Source organism: Lycium ferocissimum, chromosome 9, assembly GCF_029784015.1.
Source record: "Lycium ferocissimum isolate CSIRO_LF1 chromosome 9, AGI_CSIRO_Lferr_CH_V1, whole genome shotgun sequence".
Lineage (NCBI taxonomy): Eukaryota > Viridiplantae > Streptophyta > Magnoliopsida > Solanales > Solanaceae > Lycium > Lycium ferocissimum.
The window spans coordinates 60,390,280-60,402,274 of NC_081350.1; positions in this window are offsets into that span (position 1 = coordinate 60,390,280).

The following is an 11,995-nucleotide window of genomic DNA, read 5'->3' on the forward strand; positions in this document are numbered from 1 at the left end:
TGACTTCAAAATCTTATGGTACGCACTTAAAGTTATCAAATACTCCCTTTATCTCATAAGGATTTTATGTTTACCTTGTTTCGCGTTGGTCTACTCACGTGCAATCATCGAAATCTGGAGATGTAGCATTTCTCCCCCCTAGGAACTTCGTCCGCATTTAGACTTTTGGGGATTCTACAAAAATTTTGTGGGTGTTTCCCAATAGGCACTACCATCCTGTCACAACAATCCCAAAAATATATCGCCTCACGGCTACGACAACATTAACAACCATGGCCACACACTAAGAAGCATCAAAAAGCATTATATACTGGGGACAATGGCATCTCGCTCGAATCTCCTCAGGTGGAAATAAATGTGGTACTGAACTTCACGCTTCCGGTCTTTCCTCTCTATTATTATTTATCCATAAGACTTTAATGGCTACACCCTTTGGGTTTTCGAGTCTCCGTACTTGCCTATCTAGAATAGCAATGGGACTTCTTCGTAGGACAGTTGCTCGGTGATTTGAACATCTTTACGGTAAAATTTTGGAAGGATCTCCAATGCTTCGAAACATCAATACATGGATAATGGAATGGGACTCCAAATCAAGTAGATCTAATTCATAAGCCACTTGGCCTACCTTGCGTACAATCTCATAAGGTCCAAGGGGGACCACTAAGCTTCCCTTTTGCCAAATCTCTGACGCCTTTCATTGCGACACTTCCCAAATACCAGTCCTTCACTGGAACTCCAAGTCTCATCGAGATTATCTACATAAGATTTTCGATGACTCGAGTTTAATAATCGATCCGTAAAAGCTTGACCTTTTCTAAGCTCCCGGACCAAGTCAGCCTTCAATTTAATTTCTCCCACTTCAAACCACCCAATTGCGATATGCACTTGCGCCCATATAAAGCCTCATACGGATCCATCTAGATGCTAAATGAAAACGGTTATAAGAAAATTCAATAAGGTAAGTGATCACCCCAAATCCAACACACTGCCCTTAGCTATCCTCGAGAGTTTGGGATGGTAGGGACTTGTCCATCGCCCTGTAGATGAAATGTTGTACTAAGACTCACTCGGCCCCCAAACCTTCTTGAAAAGTTTTTCGAAATTGCGGTAAACAGTCCCTCTATCGAAAATAATAATCGGAACACCATGGAGTCGCACTATCTCTTTGACATAAAGCTTTGCGTAATCTTCGTTGCGTATTAGTTCGACCGGTAGAAATGAGCACTTGTAAGTCTATACAATTACCCATATAGAATCATACTTACATTGAGAAGAGGTCGCGATGAAATCCATTTAATCATTTCCCCTTTTTCAATTTTAATTTTTAGCTTAACAACCCCGGCTTTTGATGCTCAATTTTCACTGGACAATTAGGACATTGACCAACGAATTTCGCTATGTCTTTCTTCATTCCATTCCACCAATATATAGATTTAAGACCATGATACATTTTCGTTGCTCCGGGGTGAACATAATAACGAGAAGAATGGGCTTCTTTCAAAATCTGATGACGTAATCCTGCAACATCGGGAACACCCCTCGCCGACACGAGAACTCCTCTCCAAATCTCAAAGGACGACTTTTTCTTTTGAGGAGTGTATTTCGTAATGAACTAGCATGGATCCTCGTACGCGCTTTTCACCTCAACTACTAGTGATGAGACGATGAATTTTAAATTTTGGTAGCTCCCATCCCCCTAGTCATTACCGAACTCCGAGGCTAGCTAGCCGGAGCTCGAGCTCTTTTTTCTCTGGCCCGAACATCACATAAGCTACCCATAGATCTACGGCTAAGAGCATCAGCCACAACGTTTGCCTTCCCGGGGTGATATAGGATGTTAACATCAAAATCTTTCAATCCAACCATCGCCTTTGCCCTAAATTCAACTTTTTCTTGAAAATCCAAGGCTCTTGTTATCCGTATAAATATCAACATGGACACCATACAAATAATGCCTCCATATTTTCAATGCATGAATCACTGCAGCTAGCCCAAGATCATGGGTTGGATAATTGTTCTCATATTTTTGCAATTTCCTTGAAGTATAAGCAATCACCTTACCGTGTTGCATCAACACCACCCTAACCCAACGCTAACATCACAATAGACAACATAGCCTTCGATCCTTCCGGAAGTTCGGCCGGCGAAATTAATCTATGCTTTAACTCCTGAAATGTGCAGTCACAAGCATCCGTCCATTGAAATTTAGCTGATTTTTGAGTTAGCTTCATTAGTGGTGCAGAAATTAAAGAAAAGCCCTCTGCAAATCTTCTTTAATAACCTGCTAAGCCCAGAAAACTACGAACCTCCGTAGGTGTCGTAGGTCTTGGCCAAGTCTTCACGGCCTCAATCTTCTGGGTATCCACCCGAATACCATCGGTTGAAATAATATGCCCTAAAAAGGTCACCGAATTCAACCAAAACTCCCCATAAAACCTTGCAAAAAGCTTTCCGAGTTTAAGAACTCAAGAACGGTACGTAAATGATCTGCTTGTTCTGCCTCGGACCGAGAATATACCAGGATATCATCAATGAACACAATCACAAAATAATCTAGGAAAGGCCTGAACGCATTGTTCATCAAATTCATGAATACCGCGGATTAATAGCCCAAATGACATTACCCGAACCGAAAAGACCATATCTTGTTCAAGGCCGCTTAGGAATATCTTCCTCCTAACTCTCACCGATGATACGGGTCTAAATCTATCTTTGAAAATCATTTGGCACCTTGAAATTGATCAAATAGATCATCGATTTTGGAAGTGGATATTTATTCTTGATCTCACCTATTCTTGTCGTAATCAATACACATTCGCAAGGAGCCATCTTTCTTCCTTACAAAAACCTTGGTGCTCCCTGGGGAAGAACTAGGCCAATAAGGCCTTTTTTAAGCAAGTCCTTCAATTGCTCTTTCAATTTCAGGGAGCCATTCCATAAAGGAATAGATAGGGCTTGGTATGCCGTTTGCACATCAAAAGCAAAATCAAATCTCCTCTCGGGAGGCCGAAAGCTTTCGAATACATCTAAACTCATCACTCGGGACGAACCCAAAAAGTCGGCGACTTGGCTTTATATCTGTACCGCTAAATGATAATACAACCCTTAGCTATCATTTCCTTGCCGTTATTTTCCTTCTATTCTAAAAAACTGGTTCTCCGGGAAACCGGGAAACGAACCATTTTTCTTCTACAATCAAAATTGGCATAGCGAAGCCAAACCCAAACCTCCCCTAAAAACATCAAAATCCACCATTTTTAACTCATGTAAATCAGGAAATACGATGATACAAATCACAAATACACAATTTTTATATACTTGACTAGCTATTATCGGATCACCAATGAGTGTCGATACCTCAAAAGAGTTTGATTGACTTGATTTACTTTAAATGGGCCGACGATATAGAGGGTAACGTATGACAATGGAGCTCGGATCTATTAATGCATATACATAAGTGAGAAAATATCGATAATATACCTATGACAATATCAGGGGAGGCCTCAAGATCCTGCCATCTAGCCAATGCATAAATACGGTGCTGAGGACCACTCGAACTGGAGCTCCTCCTCTACCTCTGCCGCGACTAGCGCTGGTGTGCAGCCAGGCCTTGCCCTGGAGAGCGTAGATGATGAACACCCGAACATTGACCCTGTGGCACCGAGCGCTGCCTCTGGTACCTCTTGAGGGGCAATCCATGATATGGCACAGCCGACCACATGCACGGCAAACATGTGAGCCTAATCGACCTTTGGACCCGATATAATTTCCCATGCTTTGAGAACGTCGGTGGTATAGGTTGCCCTTGCCGGCAAGATAAGCACCTCTTTGTAAGGAGAACGGAGCTCTAAAACTCGACTCGGCCGGAGTGAATAGATCTATCAAATCTACGCCCGTAAACCGTGGAGCGCAGCATAGTCTTGAATGGCCCGAATGCCTAAAAGCCTATCTTTGCCCTCGCCACCAAACTCGCCTAGTCCCGGACCGAAAGATGCAGCCTCTTTGTATAGCCTCTAATAGCTCGTACTCGCTTCTTTGTTGTTGTTGGCTTTCCTCAAATTCGGGCATGGGCTTAAATGCGAGAAATGTCCATACCATCTTGAAGTGATGCAATCAAGCACTTATCCATCAAGTGTGTACTAAGCCACTACGCAGGCTTGATCTTAGCTCGATGCTCACGCATCCTTCTGTGGCCGGAGCGTACGCCAAAGAATTGAACGAAGGCTATACTCTAGGTACTATTGCTTCCTTGCCTAAGGTTCGAAACTTATCGGCTCTAGCCCACCGAACCTCTGAGCGAAGTAGTGTCGGAGGAAATCATCGACAAATTCTTGCCATGCGATAGAGGTGCGTTGACTCCCCTAGGAACGTGAGCACGTATACGATGAAGCTATGACATCCCGTAGTCTATAGGGTAATTATACCGATTCGACGTCGGAAAGCATGCATTAACCGAAGGGTCCTCAGCATTCCATCAACAAAGCTTTGAAGGTCCTCGTCAAGCTTTTACCGAAGAATTTCGGAGGGTTCGAGCCCCTAATAAAATCATAGACTCTTTTCACTAGCAGCCTTTATCGCATGACCCGTACCACTGCTTGGTGGGCACAGGCGGCCGACTTCCGCTGGTCGGACAAATGAATGGCCTCTTTTATCTCTTGGCTTTGTAGTGTATGACGGTGGGGAAGCGGGGGTGGTGGAGCTAGGGCGAGCACCCTCATACTCGTACGAAATAGTGACGAGAGTGAGAGGACCGAGATGGAACCTCGTTACGGGACCCTCACTCTGTATCTATACGCGGGTACTCTCTCGGTGCGCGCTTCCTCGCGGTGTCTTTGCCCATTCGGGCTGCTGTAACTTTTCTCTTTACAGGTATCTCTGAAATACATAACACACGGTTAAGGAAAAATAAATTCTTATATCATGGCTTTATCGCACGATCTATGAAGAAAGAAGGTTATTCATTGCTAAATTCCCGCAGCCTCCTATTTATATGTTTGGCGCGCAACACACCCATAAACAAAACTCTACTGGACACGGCTCATAGACACACCTAGAGGAACGGAAATTTGCTCTAATACCACTTCTGTCACGACCGACCCAGGAGGGCGGCGGGGCACCCTGGCTAACCTACCCGGGCACCTCTTATCATACTTTTACGATCATAACTAGGTGAGCCACATGGCTAACTCGCTATTCCTGTGCATCAATAATACAAATATTATCAAGCAAGAGCACCTTTATATCAACATCATCAACTATGCCCATATACATACGAACGACGAGGCTAACAAAATGATATACAAAATATGAGACGACAAGGCTAAAAGACATCTGTGATACATGAGCGTACGAGCCTCTAAAAAGAGAGTATGTAACATCATAAAGACGGGACGGGCCCATGCACATATGTATATACACAAAAGAATAGCACACTGACTACGGCTCGAATCAAATGGAGCTCCCTCTGTGATCTCTGGATAAACGACCTAAGGATCAAGTCTATCTCACTTGTCCTGCAGACGTGACGCGAACGTCCACGAACAAAGGACGTCGGTACGATTATTTATATCCGTATTTTGTGCGTTGGAATATTTTAAGTTGGTTGCGACAAGTTATGGACAAGACTTTTAATCTCCGGTTTTTTGATTTTGTGTTAATGCCTGAGTTGCGTAAATCGTTTCATTGGCATGGAGTGTTAAGTGGGAGTGGGAATGAGGAAAATTTGGGGTTAAGTGAATTATGAAAAGTTAAGCATTTCATGGAAATTAAGGGCTAGAAGTGAAATTTGGAAAACTAAATATTTCATGAAAATGGCCATATGTGGCCATGTGTGTGGTGTGGGCCATAGCCCACATGTGTTAATTATATAAGTGGCAAAAGATGACTAATTAAGTCATCTTCATCCTTTAGCACCCTAGAAAATTCAAGAAGCATGGAGAAAGAACAAGAAGGCCATTCGGCCATGACGAAAAATTGGAGTCCCAAAAATTGACAATTATGTTGTTGCTTAATAATTTAAACCCACGTTACGACATTATATTTCGTATTTTTGTACGTCGGATTATTCGCAAGGCGGGGTGGGGTCCACACAACGAGATTTTTTTGGGACATGCGACAATTTATACGAATCACATATGTACAGTTAAACATAACTCAAGAAGGACAACAAGCCGAATCAAAGTGGAAGTCCTCGAAACAAATATTTTAAGTAATGTTTTCGGGTGATCGACTTCGAGGGCGAGAAACGGTATTATAAGTTTAGAATTTGGAAAACCACCAAAGATAGAAGTTTTAGATAATTGAATTATCTTTCCAGCCATAGGTCGTGGGCCCACGGAGTGACATCGGGATAAGGAGATATGGACATTTTAAGGCGGAAAGGTCGGTGGGCTAGCCCCAAAGACCAAATCGGGTTAGACCCATGACCAATGCCTATTTTAAGTCTAATTTCAGCCCTTTCCTCTCATTTTCAGACCAAGAATACCCAGAAAATTCTAGAAAGAGAGAGAGAAGAACCTTGGAGAGAAGAAAAACCAATTTTGATCAAAATACGGTAGGAATTAGAAACACAGAAGAGAAAGTGTTATGTACGGCGCATTGTCTTCAATTTGAGCTAAAAATAAACCAAGGAGAAGAGTGATAACGTGGGGGCTGCATGCTTAAGGTATGAATACGATTTCCTTTTCATTGTTAGTGTATTTAGAATTTTAACGGATTAAATGGAGGGGATAGTGTGTAGAAATGGATGAAATTCATGAAATTTTATATGTTGATGTTGAAAGCCGTGAGTATGGGCTGTTTTGTGACAAGGAATGAACTAAATTTATTTAGTATGTTTGGATTGTTGTGTTGTGGATTCTATGGTGCTAATGAAAAGTTTAATGGTTCAAAGTGAAGTTCGAGGTTGTTTGCGGCTTGTTATGGAATTTTATATAGTTTATTGAATTTATGGAAGTAATGGATTATTAATGTAGTTCATGAATTCGGAAGGAAGAAAATGTGTTGTGTTGTTTCCTTAAACTTGGAGGTTTCGGGTTTCATTATGTAGTGGATGGAATGTTGTTGAATTGTGTCGAAAGGGTTATTAATGTTAGAAAGCGTTTTGAATCGATTATTGATGTTACTTATATGGTTGTTGGTATTGTTGTTGAAAATATTGGCCGAGTTGAATTCTCGGGGTCATTGAACTTATAGGGAAATCTTGCCCAAATTTACGTAAATAAATTGATGGCTTGAGATTGGATTCTTAAGTGCTTATGGCTAATGTTTGGTACTTAATGACCTTATTGTAGATCTTGGAAGGTCTGAGACTTAAATTTGGATTAGCGTAGGAAGCGGACGAGGTATGTAAAGCCTACCTTTCCTTTTTTTGGTATGTCTTAGATATGGCTAAGCTATGATACGTTACGAGCATTGGGGTAATTTCTCTTAAAGTCCGAGCATGTTTACGATGCTTATTTGCTTCTTGATGTTGGCATCCTTATATGGTCAAGCTATAGTTTATATGTCTTTGTATGATTGGTTTTTCATTGCGCAAAAAGTTTTGTTTTCAAAAGAGTTTTGTAACTACGAACGTCCGTAACTTTCACATATGGTCTCGGATTGCTATGAAACGTTCGTAGAAGTTTCTATAACGAGTGATAATCTTTATCTTTCATAGGTGGGCTCGGATTGGGTTGACGCTCGTCCGTGGGTCCCGCGACTTTCTATGTTTGGTTCTGACAACCTATTTTTTTGGAAAAGCTTAATGTGGCTATGCTTCCGACCCCCGAGTATGATTACTTATTTGTTTGTCGAGTTTGAAATGAGGATTTTATGCATATGATTTTGATACGTAACTAATGATTTCTAAAGTTTGTTTGATACGATTCTAGTGACGTTAGGAGGAAAACTTGATTTGACTTGTTTTGGCTTTTAAATGAGGGCTTTTTTGATCATTACATTGAGTGTTAATAAGGACTTATGTGCGTATGGTTTCTCGGTTCGTAAATGATGTGTTTTTCGGAGTATGATGTGTCGGTTCGCGGAGCCCACTATGGGGGCTAGTGTATGGATTATGGTGTTATGATGTGGGTACATGGCCCCTTTCGGCCCGAGTGTACATTATATATATATGATGTGTATTTCGAAATATGATGTGATACGAAGTACGATATGTTATATGTATGGATTAAGAGTATGATCGTTGGTATCGGAGCCGGTGGTGGGGCAAACCCGAGTGGTGGGGGCAAACGTGCGGCAAATGATGGGGCAAACCCAATGATGAGGCAAAATTCCACATTGGTTTAGGCTAATCCCACATTGGTTTAGGCCAATCCTGTTGGTTTAGGCAAATTGGTATCGGAAAAGCAGTTCGTCCTGGGGTTGTCCGCAAAGTCGTGTCCGGTAGAGTCCTGTTTATGGTGTGAAGCGCGTCACATTTATAAACAGGAGGCTACGGGGCATCTAGGGTGGTTACTCTTCTTTCGCATCTGAGATCGTGCCATAGAGCCAAGTCATAGGAATGAGACTTCTGATACTAACCTTTGGTTTCAACAGAAAAATAGCCTCGACAGAAGGAAGTGACTAGCGATATTGGAAGTTTCAGAGCACGCAGGTAAGCAAAGGTATGAAAGACATATGTTGGGTAAGGTACTGAAGTATGATCGAAATGTAAAGTTGAAGATTAAAAGGGAAAGTGAACAAGAAAGTGTAACAGGTGCAGTTTAAGCTGGGCATACAAGGTATGTTCATCATTTTCATACTGTTATTGATCTTTGGGAGCCCATGTGTGTTGTGATATGATATGATATGTATATATACGTGTTGGCCCTGTGAGGCATTGTTGGTATTTCCTGCGTGCAGGTTTTGAGATAGTAAGAAATACAGAGAAAGCTCTGCCGAATTTTTTTTTCTTTCACTTCTAGCCCTTAATTTCCATGAAATGCTTAACTTTCCATAATTCACTTTTAACCCCAAATTTTTCTCATTCCCAATTTACCCTTAACACTCCCGTGCCAATGAAAAGATGAATATGCAACTTGTGCATTAACACAAAATCAACAAAACCGGAGATTAAAGTCTTGTCCATAACTTGTCGCAACAAACTTAAAATATTCCAACGCACAAAATACGGGATATAACATCCTTCCCCCCTTTAGAACATTCGTCCTCGAATGTTCAACTAATCGCATACGGTCGTATAAGGGTCTCGGAGGAGGTTTCCTTTATTACCATAGCATGCACTCTCACCTACCAATCATATTTCTTTTTCATCTCTTCTTCAACTTCTCAAATCATTTCCTCCCTGTTATTACTCTGCCACAGTACCTTAACAAAAGCCATGTCTTTAGTACGTAACCTTCTTATTTTACGAACAACATAACAAGGTCCAATACATCTCGGGTTAAACTTTTCCTTCTTGTAATTCCCTTTACTCAACTTGTAACATTCTGGGCACATTATCTTGTGTCGTCTCTTAATCTTTAACTCAAACCCTTCCTTATTTGTTCCATAGCTTGTTTCTCCGTCTCACACTTGCCTTTATATTCTAGCTACATAGATCACATCATAACCTAGGCCACTTTCTCACTAGGCTTCACTTATCTTCATAACAATCCCTGTTATATTCACATTATATCTTATTCGTAATCAATCCTATAACATAACACTTCTTAACCTTTTACCCTTTACGGTCCACTTTACCCTTTATATTTCACAAGTTTGTCTTATCTATACATTTATATCCGTCACAATTCTTTTCCCTCGTACTCTTATCTTACTCTCACTATTACTATTGCACGACCTTTTCAAAGCATATCGCAGATCCATATCTCATTCTCTTTTATTTCTTTTTTTTTTCCGAAAACAAACATGCCTTTCATCTTATCAAATTAAATAAAACTAGCATCGTATGAAATCTGTAAACATATGAAGTTCGTAACATAATGCATAATAATACATCGGCTTACATGGCCGCTTACAAAACTGACATATCATACACACGACACTGTTGCGCAAAGTCTCTACCATAACTTTAGATACCATACAAAAGCACTCGAACTCGGCAAAGGCCTGGGAGAAATGGAGCTCGCCAATCCGGTTGGAACATCTTCTGCTAACGTCATCTACTCATCGTGGTACACGCGGCATGAAACGCAGACCCCGAAGAAAGGGTCAGTACGAAATATATTACTCGAGTATGCAAAGCAGAGAAAATGAAAACGAAGCCAGAACTAAAGTCAGGAGTACAGAAAGTGCACAATAGCCAGAATACCAAGGTACTTGCATCTGAAATGCAAATCATACATCAGAGATACAAAAGACAAATATAATAATCCGAATGCCAAAATGCTTATTCCCGAAATACAAATTACGCATATCAATGTCATGTATCATATCCGGCACATAATGGGACTGAGTGACATAAGTGAATGATCATCATATACATACCGTAACACATCATAACATCATGACCGGTCATATGAGATGCCATTAACCGATGTGGGATTGGCCTAAACCAATGTGGGATTAGCCTAAACCAGTGTGGGATTGGCCTAAACCAATGTGGGATTGGCCTAAACCAATGTGGAATTTTGCCTCATCATTGGGTTTGCCCCCACCACCTGGTTTGCCCCCACCACCGGGTTTGCCCCTCCACGGGGTTTGCCCACCACCGCTCCGATACCAACCGATCATACCCGCAATCCATACATATAACATATCGACTTCGTATCACATCATATTTCGAAATACACATCATACATATATACGCGACCCGGCCGAAAGGGGCTCGGCATACGACACATCATAACACCATAATCCATACACGGTTCCCGCCAAAGAGCTTGGCGAACCGGACACATCATACTCCGAAAAAACACATCATTTACGAACCGAGAAACCATACGCACATAAATCCTTATTACCGACTCAACGAATGATCAAAAAAGCCCTCATTTAAAAGCCAAAACACAAAGAGTCAAATCAAGTTTTCCTCCGAACGTCACCGAACAAACGGATCAAACAGAACTTTAGAAATCATAGTTACGTATCAAAATCATATGCATAAAATCCTCATTTCAAACTCGACAAACAAATAAGTAATCATACTCGGGGGTCGGAAGCATCGCCACATTAAGCTTTTCCAAAAAAATAGGTTGTCAGAACCAAACATAGAAAGTCGCGGGACCCACGAACGAGCGTCAACCCAATCCGGGCCCGCCTATGAAAGCTAAAGATTATCACTCGTTATAGAAACTTCTACGAACGTTTCATAGCAATCCGAGACCATATGTGAAAGTTACGGACGTTCGTAGTTACAAAACTCTTTTGAAAACAAAACTTTTTATGCAATATTGAAAACCAATCATACAAAGACATATAAACCATAGCTTGACCATATAAGGATGCCAACATCAAGAAGCAAATAAGCATCGTAAACATGCTCGGACTTTAAGAGTAGAATTACCCCCAATGCTCGTAACGTATCATAGCTTAGCCATATCTAAGACATACCAAAAAAAGGAAAGGTAGGCTTTACATACCTCGTCCGCTTCCTACGCTAATCCAAATTTAAGTCTCAAACCTTCCAAGATCTCTGATAAGGTCATTAAGTACCAAACATTAGCCATAAGCACTTAAGAATCCAATCTCAAGCCATCACTTTATTTACAGAAATTTGGGCAGCATTTCCCCTATAAGTTCAACGACCCCGAGAATTCAACTCGGCCAATATTTTCAACAACAATACCAACAACCATATAAGTAACATCAATAATCGATTCAAAACGCATTCTAACATTAATAACCCTTTCGACACAATTCAACAACATTCCATCCACTACATAATGAAACCCGAAACCTCAAGTTCAAGGAAACAACACAACACATTTTTCTTCCTTCCGAATTCATGAACGACATTAATAATCCATTACTTCCATAAATTCAATAAACTATATAAAATTCCATAACAAGCCGCAAACAACTATAACTTCACTTTGAACCATTAAACTTT